This window comes from Glycine soja, chromosome 13 (genome assembly GCF_004193775.1).
Source record: "Glycine soja cultivar W05 chromosome 13, ASM419377v2, whole genome shotgun sequence".
In the NCBI taxonomy this organism is placed as follows: Eukaryota; Viridiplantae; Streptophyta; class Magnoliopsida; order Fabales; family Fabaceae; genus Glycine; species Glycine soja.
The window spans coordinates 14250527-14259602 of record NC_041014.1 but is presented as its reverse complement, the minus strand read 5'-3'; positions in this window follow the sequence as shown (position 1 = coordinate 14259602).

The window sequence follows — 9076 nt, the reverse complement described above, 5'->3', positions numbered from 1 at the left end:
TTAGGTATAAAAACAAAATTATTAAGATTGTGCAGTAATAAATAATAAATAAACAATTAAACTTTTTTAACTATATTTTCAATCTTTAGCGAGGTATCAACTTTTTTTTCCATGACATCTAGAATGTTTCTACATAGTGACTTTATTAATGTTTCCAGTCATGGTAAGTGTATAGTTATATTTACCAGTAGGTTGAGTATATTATGTCTACTATAAGTTCTAATCAATCTTTTCATATCATCAAGTCTTATCATAGTCTCTTATATTATTTATTATCAATACATCAAAGTACTATATTTGGTTCTAGCGTGCTTTGTACAATAACACATGATAGTACAATCACTTTTCAACAACTACAGCTATGACTAGCCTCTGAATTCCAGAGATATAAACCACCGTAGTCAGTATTATTCAGTCATCAACAACGATTAGCCATGGCCGTTCTGTGGTAGATTCTAAGAAAAATGCCAAAATTCGTAGCAAATTTCGAAACACCAAACTCAAATCTAGGTGTAAAAAAACCATTATCGCAAGCCACTATTTAACAAGGAACAAAATCAAAGATCTAGAGCTTGAATGAATACTTTTTTCTCAAAAGCACTATTCTATTTTGAAATCAACTTATGTTGTCGTGATCTAGGATTTTTTTGCAAAATTTTAAGTAAAAAATAAGTTACATGTATATTAGAAATTAAATTTTTATCACTAAAGTTTATGTGATTTAAAAATAAAATAAAAAATTATATTTTATTAGATAAATCTTAATTGAATGAATATATTAAAAATTGTTTTTGTTTCAACTTTTAAGAAAATTTATTTATTATAGTTTGTGATAATCTTTACTATAAATAAAGAAAAAAATTAGTGAAAAAATAACACATGAAGAACAATATGTGAAAAAAGAGATTGTGACATAAAGTTATTTTATTAAGAGAAAAATATTTTTGTGTGAGAGTGCTATCATTTCTTATAATCATTGAATATGATATTTGAGTTTGTAGAGTGATATATTATTTGAGATAAATTACAATCTTGTAATCATTTTTGTGATAATAAAATATTTTTTGAGATGGTCTCGTTGTATTCTCACAATCTTTGTGAATGAATAATTTTATAAGTGGGAGTGTTGATTACCCAACACTCCCAATGCTAGAAATTTCAAGGTTGGAGAATAAGGCTTCTATTTTTACAGTAATGTGAAAGAGATATCTTGCTAAATGTTTTTGGACATAATTCCATCTAAGGTGAATCTATTTCGTAGAGGCGTGATTAATTATGAACCTGAATTGCAATGTGCATTGTGTGGTTTGGTAGAGGAGTCCAATTTATATCTATTTGGGCATTGTTATATTATACTTTCTAAGTGTCATATTCGGTTTTTAGATGGATGGGTGTTATTTTGCCAGTTCTTCTTTGGGTAAATAGCTTATTTAATTTTTAAATTATGAATTTGTAGACAATTTAGTCTATATATTTTTTAGATGATTAATTCAGTATACAGATATACATGTATCATGATAAATTAGTCCGATCGTTAAATAGTTGACAGTTAGGTCCTTAATGTGTGACACATATTTAAAATCAAAGTCTTGATATTATATTACTTACTCATAAATTAGTTTATGACATACATGACTTGATGAATGGTTGGATTAATTTATTATAATATTTGTATTTTTGTGGACTATATTGCTAATTTTGAAAATGTAAAGATTAAATTGTTAGCGGATACTTAATTTGAAGGACTAAATAAGTTATTTACCCTTTCTTTTATCACTTATGTTTCTTGGGGTAAAATCTCTTTTGTGCACCCGGCATAGTCATGACATGTTATGCGAAGGATAAACCGTATCCTATTAGTAGTTATAATAGATCTATAATTAAATCTGAATATCGTACCTAAAAAATTAGTTGTATTTTTATATTAATTCAATTTGTAACAAACTAGCAATTTAACTTTTAATCAATAATTGAGAATGTGTGTTCAATTCCTTGCAGGAAAATAAAATTCAAGAACAAGTAGTAACAATGTAAGGAATTAACAAATGAGAAAGTTTGGGGTTATGATATTAAACATGTAATTGAATTCCCTCACCAATTATTGACTTCTCTTACAATAGTTAAAAGGCTTTGATCAAACGCTTTCTAACAGTCTTTCCCTTGAATCAATTCCTACTTAGTTAGTTGGGAAGCAAATTAAGGAAAAACATAATACTCAAAGAGAATAGTTAAAAATAATTAGCCACGTCAGAAATCCTCAAATTATGTCTGGTCAATCACTAATTTTAAAGGACCTATTTGTTCTACCATTCTATCAGTTTACTCAAAGTTGACCACAAAAGCATAAAGGACAAAATTCAATTGTTAGAAATTCAGGTTTATATACATGTTACATCGTAACCTTAGAAAAAAGGATTTAACTAGCCATAAAGACAGACAAGCAAACATATACCTCATATATATATATATATATATATATGAAAAAGATAAAAGAGAAGGAACAATTAGAATTAACAATCTCCGTGATCTTCTTCCGGTCCTTTCCCCTCTGTTGAGGTTCCCTCATAGTGCCTTACTGATCACTAACAAAGCTCTGATTTCGAAAACAAAGTACGAGACAATCAGCCCCGACCCCTTTCCTAATTTTCCTTTTATAAAGCAAAAACCGTAGTATGACTGTGCTATTTGTTTTTTTGAACGTCAAAATCTTATATTACTAGCGGCCCGAAAAATTGATAATTTTACTTTCAAATTCTTATAATTAGTATCTTTTAATATCTTTTTATTTCATTTGAATATAATATTAATATATCTAATGAAAATATAATAATAATAAAAAAATAGAATAGGCAATAGCTTCGGATGATGTGATGGGTGAATCATTTGCTTCATTGGTTTCAACGGTGGCAGCTGAGGAATCCGCTATTGGGTTAGTCATTTTCGTTATCACTTTCCGAGTCCGAGGGACTATTGCTGTAGACTCCTTCAACAGAGAATTACAAAAGGTGACGCAAGGGCATAGCCTCCTTCACAGTTCTAAGAACATTATCAAAACCTAAAGCTTTCGAGCAAAGCACAATAATCCATGATATATTCCATAGAATATGGACACCAGTTATTGAAGAGCACAAATGTTCTTAGTGAGCGGGAATTTCAAAACTTGGCTTCTGGGGGCAGCACAACCGTGCTCCTTAGGAGCACGATCGTTCTCATAAATCGTTGACGCTAATTGCTCTTCTATGAAAAACTGAGAATGACCTTCCTGGAATCAATACGGTCGTTCAGAGTGGCTCAATTCTTCTCCTTTTCAGCCTCTTTTTGCGAGTTTTTCTCATGTTTTCACTCTTGCCCTGTCTGTATCACACTTAACAAAATTTCATGAGTTTTGCTAACAAATTAAGTTAAAAATGTACAAAACAAGGCTCAAAACTCATCCAAAACCACACAAAAATACCGGTTTTCAACTATTTGGTCTATATGGGAATTAAGGAATGATATATACTTGTGTTTTTTTTTTTTTTCTTTCTAATAGAAGATGGGAGCTATTGACGGTCTTGGATAGGATTGAGGTGGTGTCTTGGAACTGGTTTTTGGCTAAATCTAATAATAAGTCTCCCTATATTTATTAGCCGAATGATGTTTAAATCTCTGTTTATGTATCTTAATTTAGAGCTGATCAATCCATTTTTAATTGGTTACTAATGCTGTAATGGTTTTTAAGTATCCCTTGTATTCGATCGTCTAATGACATTTATTTTGCCTTTAAAAAAGACCTTATAAAATGTTGAATCTCAGCTCGAATTTCTACCAGAAAAGGAAAAGATATTTACATTTTGTATTCAAACAATGTATCAAATGTAATTATTTCATTGTGGAATGCATATGAGAAATCAAATGTTTTGAAGAAATAAAATAAAGAGAGGTGAGGAAAAGTTATTTCCATCCTTACCCCCAAATTTTAGTTGGTAGTATTATACAATCCATATTTATTTCCTTACTTTTTTTAAGTTATAAAATCAATGGTGATCTTATCTTCTTTTTTTTTTAATTTTTTATCTTAGTATTATATTTTATCAAATTTTAATTATCAATCAGTCTTTGTCCTTACTTTTTTTTCTAAATGATAAAATTAATAGTTATCTTTTTTATAATTAATAATATTTTATATATCTAAGTCGTTTTTATTTTTAAAACCGTCTTAAAATGGGATACATTCTAAGATGGTTTCTACCACATAATTATCTTAAAATGTACCTCATTTACGGTTTTTACAAAATAATCGTCGTAAAATGAATATTATTTTTTTTGCTTTTTTTCTTCTTTCACTAACACATTAATATTATATTACATCATCTAGAACAATTGAATCATGAAAATTGAAATACAATATACACAAACTCTTTTACAAATAATTTATCCATGAAATGTAACATGAAATATCATAAATTAATTTACAAATAACCAAAAAAAAAATTGGAATATACATAGTTTACAATTATTAAGGGACAATCACCTTTCTTTGGAGATCGAATCCCGTATAGTTTCTCAAATCACTTCCACACATGATAAACCTATGAAAACCAAACAACAGTAATTATAATGCCCCGCGAACACAAAATCATATAAGCATATGATGCAATAACCTAAATTGCATTGAGTAGATAATTAAGCATAATGATTCCAAAAGAATAGACTGAAATATTTATTCCCTTGGACAAAAAAATTTCTCCATTAAGAAAACATTCTGTAGAGAAACATTGTATAAGAGATGATCATGATGAAAATTTAGAAGATTCTTAGCAAATTGGGAAATAAAAGGACCAATTTTGCATAGTATATATAGTAATATTATTAACATTATGCCTGTGTCCATAGAATTGTTTCACGTACCTGTAGGAGCATTGATGCCTTGACACACAAGACCTCACCTCTAAATGCTGGAAAGATTGATGCGTTAGATTTGGAGTCCACTAATTTGTTTGGAGATGATGAGTTTATGGCTATAGTCACATGTTCAAGTACTCCATGAGTACCCATCAGTGACCAGCCATCATCAACAAACCCACTCACAACATCATTAAAGCCCCTAATAAAAACTTAATAATTACCCATGAGTTTATGGTTATTTTTTACTCAAAATAACCATTTTGTGTGTGTTTTTAGGTTCCTTCACCCACCTAAGTGGGCACTGGACAAGGAAAATGTTTGGTACATTTCCCCTTGCATTTAAATCAAAGGGTGGCCAGTCATGAATTTTTTAAATATTCAATTTACAAACCATGTGAATTAAAACCTATGATGAGGTCCAATTATTGTCTAGAACAAGTTTGTTAATCATAACAATATACAAGTAAAATAAATTCAGCAGTCGAAGCAATTGTCTCACATCCATACCTCAATAATAGTTGATAATGAGCATGGCCCAAATTTCTGAATGGTGCACAAAACCAGTCTCTCTGAGTCTTACAGACCTGCACAAAATAAAAAAGTTTAAACAACGATAGCAAGGCACATAACAAAGATACCACGTGTAGGACGGGAGAGGTCCACAAATCTTCTGACATGAGAAACAAATGTGGAGCCTACTATTACGAATAATAAACTAGTTCCCAGCCCGATCAATCAAACTGACCCAGTCCAATGTAGTTTTTAAAACTAAGGCATCAAGTATGTCAGATAAAATTGGACAAAGCCAAAAATACTAAATATAATTAGATGACTTTACTTAAACCATGAACCTAATAACCAATATGCCATATGCAGGATAAATCAAATGCATGCATCAGAATTGTATGCTTCTATGCATTATCCATAAAAAGAATGAACTTATATTTATGTATCCAACAAGACAACTAGAAGTAATATGGATTTAGAGTCAGTAGAATCTCAGAAGCAACGATTTTAGCAGCTAACAAACACAAGCCATGTATATCACCAAGCAAACTTGGTGGCAGTTTTATTGTTCAACTAAACGTACCTTAGAAAGCCTTTGAATTCGTAAAGCTGCAGCTTCACATGCACAACAACTGCGTCAGATACTACTTCCAGCACGTCCTCAACTAGCAAAGAGAAGGTAGTCACCTAATAGGTAACAAGTGTGTTTCGATGATGCTATTTTTGTGTTCAAAACAACTTGCAATTCAAAGCTTTGTGAGAGAACTTTTGAAAAAATCCCTAGAAATAATGAAAATCATAACATGCTCTAAATATTATAAGTAAATCCTTAGGAGCACTGTTATTAAGGTTAAGTAATTGTGGCGGCAAGGAGAGAGAATACGAGCAAGATAGAAGGTTGTGCAGGCTTGTCTAGACTAGTTCAAAATGAAAGCGCGACAAATGAGAGCTAACCCTAAATAGTGTGGTGCTTACCTGTATATCCCAAACAACATACGACGGCGCGACACGAAGGAGTGACAGAGTGCACGAGAGACAACGAACACAAGTTGACAAAGGTGAGCAACAGGATTACACGCGTTCGAAAGGGGGAATAAGGTTATTTGGGAAAACAATACGAAGATAGTTTCTACGCAAAAACCGTTGTTATAATTCCCCATAATTATAAGATTGACACTCAGAGACATTCTAAGACGATTCTTTATAATCGTCTTAGAAAATAGGTCGTAGAAATTAATTTATATTTAGATATTTATAAAATTGTCACTACAGCATATTCTAAGACAGTTTTATAGAACCGTTTTAGAATTGACATCGTAAAAAAATATTTTTCTAATAATGCATAAACATAATAACTCATCAATGAGGAATTTTAATAATTGTACATATCCATTAATTTAATTACTTCTGTTCTCTCATACTATTATTTAGTAGGTAAAAATGTAACTTTCATCCTCTTGCTTTTTTTTAAAAAAAAAATTGTGATTTTAGTCTCTTTATTTTTTAATTGAGACATTTTAATCTTTATTTTTTAAAATTCATGATTTTAATCTTCTAATTTTTTAAATGAGACATTTCATCCCCATTTTCAAAAAGTTTACAGTTTTAATCCCTATGACCAATTTCAAATATTGATTGTTTACATTTTTAATTATTTTATAAATTAGTTTATCAATAATTAAATAATTTTAAAAAAAATTGTTATATGACTAATAAACTGACACATTTAAGTGAGCATTAGTACAGAGTACACATATCAACGCTTGAAATTGGACACATGAACTAAAATTGATGATTTTTTAAAAGTAGGACATGAAATGTTTCAATTAAAAAATGAGAATAAAATCACAAGATTTTTATAAGTGAGAGAAAAAATGTCTCAACTAAAAATAGAGGGACTTTAATCACAAATGTAGAAAAATAGAAGGATAAAAATTACATTTTGGTCTGTTTAGTACTTCTTCTGCTCCTTTTTAATTTTCATATTTTTTGAAAAAAAAATCATTTCTATTTATCCGTTATTTGTAAATTTTAAGATAACATTAATTATTATTTTGTCAATTATTTTCTTACTTTTCACCTGCTATTTAGTTGATTTAAACATATACACTTATTATGAAGTAGAAATGAAAAGAGGTAAAATAGCGAACCTTACAACTATGTTATTATTATCTCTGTTCCAAATTTTATAATGTTTTAGAAAAAAAAAATGTTCCAAAATACATGTGATTTTACAAAATCATTATTGCATTAAATACTTTTTCTCCAAAATCATCCGTAATCAATACTTAATAGAAATAGTGTAGAGGAAGAAAAAATGAGTCATTAATTAAAGAAAAAATATATTAGAAAGTTACATAATATTTTCTTTGAAATTCAAGAAATTAATTAATTGTATTCTTTAACACCTGTGTCAAAACCTTCAACGTCATATAATTTAGAAAATATCAAGCAAAAATTATTGAACTCCCTCCATTTCAGATTATATGATATTTAGAGAGAAAAAATTGTTACCAAATATATATTATTTTACAAAATCAATGTTACATTAAATACTTTTTTCTAAGACTATCTTAATTAATATTTAGTGAGAGTAGTGTATAAAAAGAATAAATAAATCATTGATTAAAAAAATAAAAAGTCAATTAAAAAATTATCTAATATTTTCTTTGTAAATCAACAAATTAATTATATTCTTTAATACATGTGTCAAAACCTTGTAATATAGACAAATGATTTTTTAGTTTCCAGAGAAACCTTAAAACACTGATAAGAAGAAACACAAGTATTATGTTTTAAGGAAATGCACATTTCTTAAGAAAACCACTTTTTACACAAATTATTATAATAAAATAACTTTCTTGGATAACGTTATCCTAATTAAAAAATATATGAAATAATTTTTAATTATCTCTTTGTATATGTTCATGTCGCTATAAAGAATATTCAGGTGAGATTTCAATATACTTATGAGGATTGTATTAGGAATTTTTTTTTATTGTTTTCTCAATTTCATAAAAGATTAATTATTAATTTGATCTTTAAATTATTTTAAAAGATTTAGTTTGATCTAAAATTTTTTAAGAAATTTAGTTTAATTCTCAGGTTTTTTTAAATACATTAATTTAGTTCTTTTTGTCGAATCAAATCGTAATTTTGAGGATCAAATTAAATATATTCTTAAAAAAATTGAAAATCAAATTAAATATTTTAAAAATTTAAAAATCAAATTAAATATTTTTAAATAATTTAGGAATCAAAATTGATAATGAAGTCTTTTATAAAGTGACAAATATTTTGAGATAAACTATAACACTCAAATAGACATATAATTAATATGAGGGAAGGGAGTAGTAGACAGCAAATGGGAATGAATAAAAATATACTCATGGGAGGCCAGCACCATGTGTTTACTATGAAAGCTCTTCAACTCTATTCTCGGCATGTAATAACCACGGGATAATATATGTATGGCCATAAGAAGGAAATGAAGTTGTACGTGCCATAACTAACAATTGTACTTTTATTTCATTCAACAACTAGACTTAGAGTGGGATTATAGGTTTAAGTCACCATCTTGGTAAAGTCTTGAACGTATATACAAGACTTTTATTTTAATTACGATATTGTTGACGATGGTTTTTATTTTTTTATTGTAACCTTCTATCACTAATTAGGCGTG